Raw genomic sequence first — 12067 nt, forward strand, 5'->3', positions numbered from 1 at the left:
GACGACTAAAGTACGTACAATGTAAAGTTCTTTCTTTGCAAACAGACATATACATAATACACACATTTATTCATACTGAAATATGTATTATTGATGGATATGGATTCAAATCTTATATGTTATTTTTCTATGTATTAAAGTCAATTGTTGACAATTTTTTTTTAAAAGTTCAAAAGAAGTTAATTAAGCTTTCTGTAGGAAATACTTGGAATTTTATCAGCTCTCATTCATGCAAAGTAAATATAGTGTATGAAGTTTACCTAAAGTAATTCTTAGCATTGATCTCTTACTCAAGGTAGAGACAGATGAATGTATCAATAATGATTCCAACAAGAATTGTTACATATAGCCTGGATTCTCTCAGAAAATTTGGTTCTTATTTTTATTTTTTGCATACTTGATGCGTACTAATCTAATATTTTTTGCATGCTTAAATAAGCATAAATGTATGCTTATTATTTTTTTTTAATTTTGTCCTATCTCTTTTGGGAATGCTCCTATTATTCACAATTAATACTGATCGCTTATATTCTTACTTGTGAATCCTGAAGAGTAATGGTCATAGTCTTCCTGGACTATTGTCTCTATATTATTTAATATTAGAGGTCGAGGTTTCCCAAACTTTAAGCCACTCTTTATTATGATGTTAAGCAGTTTTGCATATGTGAGATAAATCATGGATACTTCTGTCTTTTAATATAAATACTGTATTTGCTCAGGATCCCACTGTTAGAACATATTTTAACATGGTGAGTTTAGGAAAGAGAGCGACAAGAACATAATGTCAGGATTTAAAGGAAAAATCATTTTCTCACTAAGCCATCAAACCCAGAAGATTGTTGCTTGACAGGATGTGCATGCAAATAAGGTCACTTGCTATTGACTTTTATTTTTCCTGGGGCCTCCTTGTTTGACTTGTAATTCTGTATCCCTGCAAGACTATGCCTTTCTGCCGGGAATTTCTGCCTCTTGTTTCCTGGAAAGATTGGGGTAGCAAAGTAGTTTGTAATGAGAAAGAAGTCAACCTTTGCCCTCAACACAAAATAAACCGTCAGCATACTTTCCAAAGCTCAGCAAAACTTGGATACATTGTTTAAAAGTGTGTGTACAGGTGAAACTCCATAATTTTTAATTCTGTCTGGGTCTGGAGACAATCAATGTGAAAAATGAGCAGAGAATCTGTTTGGGAAGAAAATATTAGCCTCTCTAGGTGAAAGGAATAAATATGTGAACAGCGTCTGAACTCATGTTTAGATTAAATAAGATTCTTCTAATTTCTTCTGCATTTAATAAGAGACCTAAATAGCTCAGAACATAATGCCAATTTTCGTTTCAGTCCAAAGACCTGTTGAAGAGATTTGAAAAATGGTAACATACTTTCAAATTTCTGTTCACTAAGCAAACTTAAATAGAATTCAAAAATCAACATCTAATCTTTTTTTAAAGTGTTTTTTAAAATTGTTATTTATTTATTTTTTTAGTGAGGAAGATTGCCCCTTATCTAACATCTGTGCCAATCTTTCTCTATTTTGTATGTGGGACACTGCCACAGCATAGCTTGATAAGCGGTGCATAGGTCTGCGCCCAGGATCTGAACCCACTAACCCAACCACTGCCCCACTGAGCCAGCCTCAATACACAACTGTTTTTACTCAGCTGTTATGAGAAAAAAATATTCAAAGAAAAACAAGGTTATTTTATTATAATATAGAAATTATATGTAACTTTTTAAAATGTGATTGTCATATAAGCAAATGTGATATATGAGAAAGATTGCAAATGGGCAGAAAAAGAATACGTATGGAAAAAGCTTTACCTAAATCTTTAAAAATAATTATATTTCTATCACACACAGTATAAAAATACATGGATTTAAAATTTAAGTTAATATTTAATTTAACTGAATAATCAGTTCATTTCTTAAATCCAAAATTTCTCATTTTGTATATATATGTTTTTTCTTTTGTGAGATCAGCCCTGTGCTAACATCTGCCAATCCTCCTCTTTTTTTGCTGAGGAAGACTGGCCCTGGGCTAACATCCGTGCCCATCTTTCTCCACTTTAGATGCGATGCCACCACAGCATGGCTTGCCAAGCAGTGCGTTGGTGCGTGCCTAGGATCCGAACTGGCGAACCCCAGGCCACCGCAGTGGAGCGTGCGCACTGAACCGCTTGCGCCACCGGGCCGGCCCCCTCATCATTTGGTATATTTTTATCCATGTATGTGACAATGATTTAGTTTTTAAAAAACAGGTCAGTTTCTATTAGGACTTTATATAGAAAGAGAAAGAAAAAAGACAATCAGTAATTGGTAATGAAATGGCATAACAAAAATAGTAGAAATATTTTAATGTAAAGAAATAGAGCCTAGCAAGAAATAAAAAATGTAAGTAGATGGAAAATTAATACAATTTCCATCAATTCACAGAAATTTAAAATTTAGGGTGACTTGCTTATTATCAAGTTCTGTTTCTTCTGTCTCATTCTTAGAGTTTCATATATAAATCATGTTGTATATTCTCCTTGGGCCTGGCTTCTTTCACTCAGTATAATGCTTTTACATGCCTCCATCTTTTTGTGTGATTTATAGTTTATTTATTCTTATTGCTGAATAGTATTCTCTATATGATTGAACTATGCAATATCCATTTACGTGTTGATTTAAGAGTCTGTGTGAGATTTATATTATATCTTCCTAACAGTGTTTTACAGAACTCATACAGGTCTGGGGTTTTTGTTGCATCAGTTATTCATTACAAAATCAATTTTATTGATAAATTATATAGCCATTCAGATTTTCTATTTCATTTTGAGTCAGTTTTGGTAATTTGTGTTTTGCAAGTAGTTTGTCAACTTCATGCAGATTGTTGAATTTATTGGCATTAATTGTTTATAATATTCCTTCACTACCTTGGTAATGTCTATAGGATCTGTAAATCTCTCCTTCTATTCTTGATATTAGTAATTCATAGCTTTTGTTTTTTTCTTGATGATTCTAACAGGCGATATATAAATGTTTTTCTTCTTTTCAGAGAACTATATTTTAGTTTTATTGATCTCTTCTATATTTTTTCTCTTTGTGTTTTTTGTTTTCTATTTCATTAACTTCTCTTATTTTTATTTTTTTCTCCTTTATACTTAGTTGGGTTTAATTTGCTCATATTCTTTTAGCTTCTTATAATGGATTCTTAAATCACTGATTTAGATCTTTCTTATTTTCTGATAGAAACATTTAAAACAAAACATAACTCTAATCACTGCTGTAACTGCCTCCACAGATTTTGATATGTTGTGTTTTTATTTTCACTCAGTTCAAGCTATTTTCTAATTTGCCTTGTGATTTCTTACTTGACTTATGATTTATTTAGAAATTTTTTGTTTAATTTCAGAATATTTATAAACTTTCAAAATATCATTCTGTAGCTGATATATAATTAATTTTGTTGAAGTCTGGGCAGATTCTCTATATGATCTCAGTACTTTTGGAATTATCAAGACTTTTCAATTTTGGTGAAAGGTACATGTGCACTTGGAAAGAATGTGTATTACACTGTCATTAGGTGAGTATATTAGTTTCTCAGAGCTGTTGTAACAAATTACCACAAATTGAGCGGCTCAAAGCAACAGAATTTTATTCTCTCACCATTCAAGAGGCCAGAAGTCTGAAATCAAGTGTTGGCAGGGTTTGTTCCTTCTGGAAGCTCTCAGAGAAAATCCACTCTATGTCTCTCTCCTAGTTTTCTGTGGTTGCCAACAATCCTTAGTATTCCTTTGATTGTAGAAGCATCTTGTCACTCTATGCCTGTATCTTTACATCATCTTCTTCTCTGTGACTTCTCCCTTTCAGTCTTTATAAGGTCAGTGTCATTGAATTTAAGGCTCACTGTAATCCAGGATGATTTCATCTCAAGATCCTTACCTTAATCTGCAAAGACTCTTATTCCCAATAAGTTCACATTCTGAGGTTCCAGGTGGGCATGAATTTTCAGGAGACACTATGCCACCCATTACAGTGGGTGGGTGTTTCGTAAAGGTCACTTAGGTCTAGTTTGTTGATGCCGTGGTTCATATTGTCTTCCTCCTTTTCTGTTTATAGGTTGTTTGTGGGCAAGTTTGATCCTTTTAACATTTTTTAAAAATTATTAAAAGGTGGTCTATTATAACCTTTACACTTGGGATAATTTAGCCTCACAAATAAGGCATGGCCTTCCTGTGGGTTTAACTGCACAGTCATCTTGCATTCATCAAGGTTTCTCCATGTTGGCTAGTGAGAATTTGAACACTCATTGGCTTTTAGTGTATTCTGCTAAGTATTCAGCTTACAGCTCTCCTATGTTGTTCTTTCCATGAAAGTTGTTCTTTATTCAGCATCATGGAATTTCACTTTACATGTGTACAGATGATATTCAGTGAAAGACTCAAGATGACCTGTATGCATATGTATAGAGTTCTTTCCTGATAGCTCCTCCTTTCTCATGTCTGGCCCTGCAAATTCTACATTTTGAGTATTATGGAATTAGGTGACCATTTCAACTTCTTCCTTTCTCTTCATACCTCCTGTCAATTATCTTCTCTTCATTACCAGCTGATGGCTTTGTTTTCTAGATTGAGAAAATCTGAGACAATAAGAAGAGAATTTTCATGAGCTTTTATCACCGCACTTATCTACCTTCAGGCATCTTAGCACATACACACTATTTGTCTTCTCTGTTATTACCTTGGATGAATGGTCTATGCTATTCACAATGATCTATGATCGATGATCTATGTAGTAGGAGTCATCTACTCTTACCTACCAAGGACATTGCTTCAATAATTCTTCCATATTTCTCTTGGTCCAACAGTCCCGCTTTTTTCCCCCAGCATACAAACATTCTGTAATAACTTCTACAGTCAAAAAAAGTAGCCCAGTCATCTTCTTATCAGCCCACAACCATCTCGATCAGTTGCTCACATTGCTCTCCATCTCTATGGAGATAAATTCCTCAAAGGATCATCTATCCTTTCCTCTACTCTCATTTTCCTTTGGATTTAGTCCAATCAGGACTTTTGTCTTTACCATTCTATTGAAACAACTTCTGCCAAGTCACCAATAACCTAAAAATTGCCACATGGAATCTAGTCCAGTCTAGTCTAGTCTAATCTCTACTCCCATGATACTCATCAGTTGTCAGGATTTGGAGCAATTTATCAGCTTCTTTTTCTTGAAATACTTCCTTCATATGGCCCCCAAGGGATTATTCTATAGGGTCCCCCCCTCCTCTGTTCCTATTGGGTCCCCTTTCTGATCTCTCCTCTCCTCTCCAACCTTTCACCCTTAGAATGCTCTATGGCTTAGTTCTTGAACTTCTTCTCATCTATACTCAGTCTCTAAATTAGTATCATCCTATTTCGTGGCTGTAAATTCTATCTTCCTGCTGATGGCTCCCAAATTTATATCTTAAATCCACACTGCTCTCTAAGTTCCAGGCTTCTAATAAAATTGATGGTCCAAAGATTCATTTGGTTGTATAATAAACATTTCCTAATGAGCATGTTTAAAACCAAAGTCCTGATGTTGTTCCCAAACCTCTTTCTCTCATCTTATCATCTCATAAATGGTAATTCAACACTTCTAACTCCAAAAGCCTGGAGACCAAAAGCCTGGGAAGTATCCTTGACTCTCTTCCTTTCCTCACAACCCACCCAATACATCAGCAAATTCTGATGGTTCTACCTGCAGAATATACCTAAAATCTATCTTCTTTCTTCTGCTTCTGCTGCTACTACTCTAGACCAAGCTACCATAATTTCTGCTATTGAATTGAAATAGCGCCTGACTTATTTCCACGTCTCTTTTGCCTTATCCCTTCTTTGCCACTATTTTCCACATTGCAACCAGAGATACACCTTAAAAATGAAGTCATGCTTTTGTTGTATCAGCCCAATATCTTTCCTCTTTGTTCAGAGTAAAAGCCCAATTTGATGTACTTGTTACCTCTTGTTCCTCTCGCCTGTTACTTCCCTTGGGTTGCTCCTCTCTCTCTGCAATTGCCTCCTTGATGTTTGTCAAACACACTCTCCGCTCAGAGCACCTGATAGTCTCTCTGCTGGCCTTATTAGGCACACAGTAACTCTTGACTCATTGAAGGAAGAAACTGAGGTAGATGGATTATGTAGCTTGGCTAATAAAACACCAAATTTAGGGCAGAATAAGGACTAAAACCTAATCTCTTCTTCCACAGTGGCTTTTCTCTAGATATCTAGAATTTAAAATTCAAACAATAAATACACAATAGAAACACGTTATATATTCAGACAGACGTGAGATTTATTTTTTGACTTTTTGGTTAATTCTACCTTGCAACTTACTTATTTAAACACTACCCATATAATTCTAATATTTAAAAAAAAAATCCCTTATGTAATCACGGACATTATTGAAGATCTTTCAATAGATTTCTCCTAATTGTAGGGAGAAATTTTAATTGTGCTGGTTTCTTATTAAAACAATCAGCAAAACAAAACAATCTAGCTATCTAAAGTTTTACTTAGAAAAATAGTTAAAAAGGACATATGTGTAGACTATTTACAATATGGGATTAAAATATAAAGAAACACATTCAACATGACTAGCATAATTTTAGCATATGAGCTATGAGATGTTTTACTCTTTAACTTCTATAAAAAGTTAGCAGTGAAACTCTGTCCATTTGGATGGTACCACAATTATTTAATTGAGCAATTCTTCCTAATTCCATATTGCCAGATGAAAAGAACAAATTGTATTTCAGTAAGAAAGAAATAGCTACACTCTTCCTCAATTCTGCCATAATTCAGTCTCCTCTGCTGGCCACTCCAGTCCACTCCTGACTGATGGTAGGCAGCAACATATGGCAAAAGTGAGAGAATCTATAAAAGAAGTCTGCTAATGGTAACAAACAAATAAACAATCGCGAAGACCCAACAGTCAGGAAGAATTAATAAAGCTGGCAAATGCTTGATTAGTAGAGCTTCTCACAGTGAACAAAGCCAAGCGCCTGCACGTAGCTTAGTTGAGCTTTCTCTCATCAGGCAGAGCATATTAATTTCCAGGGCTGTAATGAATTTAATATAGTTGCAAATATAAGTACTTATTACTAAAGCCTTCATATTTCTTGTGGTCTGGTGATTTTCCAAAATTGAACCCTAAAAACCAAATAAGTAAACTGTGATAATCTTAGCAGAATGCAAAACCTAATTATTTTTTTGCCTTGCAATGCAAAAAAAAAATAAATAAACAAGCATGCAAACATTGCCAAAATGTTTAGAGGTAGAATGGCTAGAAAGTACCTTCTATGTCTTATTAGCAGTGAGGAATTTTAGGTTTCTAGGGTAGTTTGATGTACAGTAAAAATAAGTCTATATTTTGAAAATTAATTTGCTAATATCAAACCAGTTGCTAAGTCCTTCTCTCTGTTTTCAGTGCCAAGTACTCCTTTAACTGTTTTTTTAAATTTCTGTTATCACAATACTTAATAAAAAGATTAAAGGGGCTGGCCTGGTGGTATAGTGGTTAAGTTCATGTGCTCTGCTTCAGCAGCCTAGGGTTCACACATTCAGATCCTGGGCACGGACCTATGCACCACCCATCAAGCCATGCTGTGGCAGTGTCCCACATACAAAATAGAGGAAGATTGACACAGCTGTCAGCTCAGCGACAATTTTCCTCAAGCAAAAAGAGAAAGATTGGCAACAGATGTTAGCTCAGAGCCAATCTTCCTCATATACACACAAAAAGATTAAAATTTTCCTAATCAAAGAACACAACAAAAGAAAACAATATTTTAGAAGAACAGATTTTTTTCCTTTGGTTACATGCCTTGAATTTTACCTTTGTCTAGTTCTTCTGGACTTTACAGGTTAAGAAAACTGCTTATCTTTTTGACCCAAATTAGAATTTTCATCTCAAACGTGTCATCTATATCTGTTTTCTTTTTAAAATTATGATGCTTATTCTCATGTGGTTCTTTGCAATGTAGAGTGGTCTCTTCTGGCTTTCTAGGTTTATAATGTTTTTGGAATCTATTTGAAATAATCAAAGTTTCAGATTTTATACTTCAATGACCATATTCATGCTCTTTTTCAATTGCTAAGATGCAAACTTACCTCCTCCTTTCACGATGAAGGAAAGAATTATCAGTTGTTCCCAAGCTTAGCTTCAAATGGTAATTACCAGGGGAATTTAAAACAACAAGAAAAGAGAAAATAAAGTGAAGAATAAAAATCACATGATAATCTCAGATGCAGAGAAAGCATTTGACAAGATACAGCACCCATTTATGATAAAAACTCTGAATAAAATGGGTATAGAAAGAAAGTACCTCAACATAATGAAGGCCACATATGACAATCCCACAGCTAATATCATCCTCAATGGTGAAAAACTGAAAGCTATCCCTCTAAGAACAGGAACCAGACAAGGATGCCCACTGTCACCACTCTTATTTAACATAGTACTGGAAGTCCTAGCCAGAGCAATCAGACAAGAAAAAGAAATAAAAGGGATCCAAATTGGAAAGGAAGAAGTGAAACTCTCACTATTTGCAGATGACATGATTTTATATATAGAAAACCCTAAAGAATCCACCAAAAAACTTTTAGAAGTAATAAAGGATTATGGTAAAGTTGCAGCATACAAAATCAACATACAAAAATCAGTTGCATTTCTATACACTAACAACGAAGTAGCAGAAAAAGAAATTAAGAATACAATCCCATTTACATTGCAACAAAAAGAATAAAATACCTAGGAATAAAAACTTAACCAAAGAGGTGAAAGATCTGTACACCGAAAACTATAAAACATTGCTGAAAGAAATTGAAGAAGACACAAAGAAATGGAAAGAAATTCCATGTTCTTGGATTGGAAGAATTAACATAGTTAAGATGTCCATACTTCTTAAAGCAATCTATAGATTCAACGCAATCCCTGTCAAAGTTCCAACAACATTTTTCACAGAAATAGAACAAAGAATCCTAAAATTTATATGGAACAACAAAAGACCTCGAATTGCTAAAGGAATCCTGAGAAAAAAGAACAAAGCTGGAGGTATCACAATCCCTGATTTCAAAATATACTACAAAGCTATAGTAACCAAAAAAAGCATGATACTGGCACAAAAACAGACACACAGATCAATGGAATAGAATCGAAAGCCCAGAAATAAACCCACACATCTATGGACAGCTAATCTTCGACAGAGGAGTCAAGAATATACAATGGAGAAAGGACAGTCTCTTCAACAAATGGTGTTGGGACAGCTGGACAGCCACGTGCAAAAAAATGAAAGTAGACCATTACCTCACACCATACGCAAAAATTAACTCAAAATGGATTAAAGACTTGAATGTAAGACCTGAAACTATGAAACTGCTAGAAGAAAACATAGGCAGTACACTCTTCAACATCACTCTTAACAATATATTGTCAGGCACCATGTCTGACCGGGCAAGAGAAACAATAGAAAAAATAAACAAATGGGACTACATCAAACTAAAAAGCTTCTGCACAGCAAAGGAAACCATCAACAAAACGAAAAGACAACCTAAGAATTGGGAGAAGAAATTTGCAAGCCATACGTCTGATAAGGGGTTAATCTCCAAAAAATATAAAGAACACATGCATCTCAACAACAGAAAAACTAACAACCCAATTAAAAAACGGGCAAAAGACCTGAACAGACATTTCTCCAAAGAAGATATACAGATGGTCAGCCAACAGGCACATGAAAAGATGTTTAGTATCACTAACCATTAAAGAAATTCGAATCAAAACTACAATGAGATATCACCTCTCACTCGTCAGAATGGCTATAATTAACAAGATAGGAAACAAAAAGTGTTGGAGAGGATGTGGAGAGAAGGGAACTCTCATACACTGCTGGTGGGGGTGCAAACTGGTGCAGATACTATGGAAAACAGTATGGAGATTCCTCAAAAAATTAAGGATAGAATTACCATATGATCCAGCTATTCCACTGCTGGGTATTTATCCAAAGAACTTGAAACCACCAATGTGTAAAGATACATGCTCCCCTGTGTTCGTGGCAGCATTATTCACAATAGACAAGACTTGGAAGCAACCTATGTGCCAATCAAGGGACGAATGGATGAAGAAGATGTGGTATATATACACAAAGGAATACTACTCAGCCATAAGAAACGATGAAATCCAGCCACTTGTGACAACATGGATGGACATTGAGGGTATTATGCAAAGTGAAATAAGTCAGAGGGAGAAGGTCAAATACCGTATGATCTCACTCATTAAGTAGTAGATAATAACAACAATAAACAAACACTTAGAGACAGATATTGGATTGGTGGTTACCAGAGGGGAAGAGGGGAGGCAGGAAGGTGAAAGGGATAATTAGGCACATGTGTGGGGTGATGGATTGTAATTAGTATTTGGGTGGTGAACATGAGAACATGATGTAATCCATGCAGAAATAGAAGTATAATGATGTACACCTGAAATTTATACAATGTTATAAACCAATGTTACTGCAATAAACAAAAAACAAAACACAAAAACAAAAAAGAACAAGGAAAATTGAATTTTAGACAAGAAGTAGTAGACCATAGAGAATATAAAATTGGAATCTTTGAGGAATCTTCAGAGTGTGGGTCTTTTAAAACTTCTCACAATACAACATGTGAAACCCAAAGCTTCCCAATACCCATTACCCACTTTAGACTCCCTTAACTTAGTTGTCCTACACTCCCATCCACCTGGGGAGATGTGTATTAAGGAAGACCACAGCAACCAAAGCAACTCACCAACATTCACAGGGATCCATGGACAAATGTTTCAGGCCTCTGGTCTTAGCAGATCTGAAACCTTGAGCTGAGCCATTTGAACCTTGGAGGGTACTTAATTCTGCATGGCATTCCATCTTAATTATCTCCCTCATAAATTGAAGTTCAAGCACCTCCATTCAGCAACATTCTCTAACACTAATTTTTTTTTTTTTTTTGTGAGGAAGAACAGCCCTGAGCTGACATCCGTGCTGGTCTTCCTCCACTTTATGTGGGACGCTGCCACAGCATGGCCTGACAAGCCGTGCGTTGGTGCGCGCCAGGGATCCAAACCCAGGCCGCCAGCAGTGGAGCGCGTGCACTTAACCGCTACGTCATGGGGCCGGCCCCCTCTCTTATGCTCTTATCTTCCCATTTCCCTGCATTTCATTATCAGCAAGATAAACAGTAAGGTCAAGACTTTTGAGGTAAGAAAGACCTGTTTGTGAATTCTGGGTTTTTTTCCCTGAAATGTACATTCTAGCTTTATGGCAGAGATAGCAATACCTACTTCATGGGCTTGCTTCAAGGATCACACAAAGTAATGAGTGTGAAGTGCTTGGAATAGAGTTTGATACCTAAAAGCTACTTCCCTTTCTAATCTGCTACATTATCACATATCCTCAGGAATATAGGCCCTTTGTAAACTATCTTCCCCGACCCTGAACTTTTTTCCCTGTAGGTTCTTTATGATTCCAGATGCTACCAAAATCAGATTCTTCTCTGAAATTGCAATGTTCCTGTGGTCTTCCTAAGTAGAGAGTACTCAAGCTCCCACATTCTCTCTATTATTTTCACATTACATCTCCTTGAATAAATATATAAGCATATTAGAAAGTTTATGATTCTACAAAACAATGCAATGAAAATCGCTAAACATGTATTGACCACCTACTCTTTGCCAGGCACTGTTCTAAGCAAAGAGGAGATGTTGCTTGCAATCTAGTAGCTGGCCTGGAGACTAACGTGCTGTAAACTGTGGTTGCAGTGTTACTGATTACATTCTGTCTAAAATCTAAATATGCTTTTGTTCCATGCCTAGATTTGAGTGGATTTCCCAACCAGCCAGAAAAACCCTTACTGATGCTGTGGATTTATTTATTAATAGGATTTACCTCTAACCCCAAATTAAAAAAAAATCTGGTTCACTGTAAGATCAGAAAGGCTGTTTTGGGTTGAAATAGCATGCTCTACTTCATGATGTATCCCATCGAGAAAGGTGGGTCAAAGGGCAGCTGAGGATGCTCAG

The sequence above is a fragment of the Diceros bicornis genome, chromosome 20 (genome assembly GCF_020826845.1).
Source record: "Diceros bicornis minor isolate mBicDic1 chromosome 20, mDicBic1.mat.cur, whole genome shotgun sequence".
Lineage (NCBI taxonomy): Eukaryota > Metazoa > Chordata > Mammalia > Perissodactyla > Rhinocerotidae > Diceros > Diceros bicornis.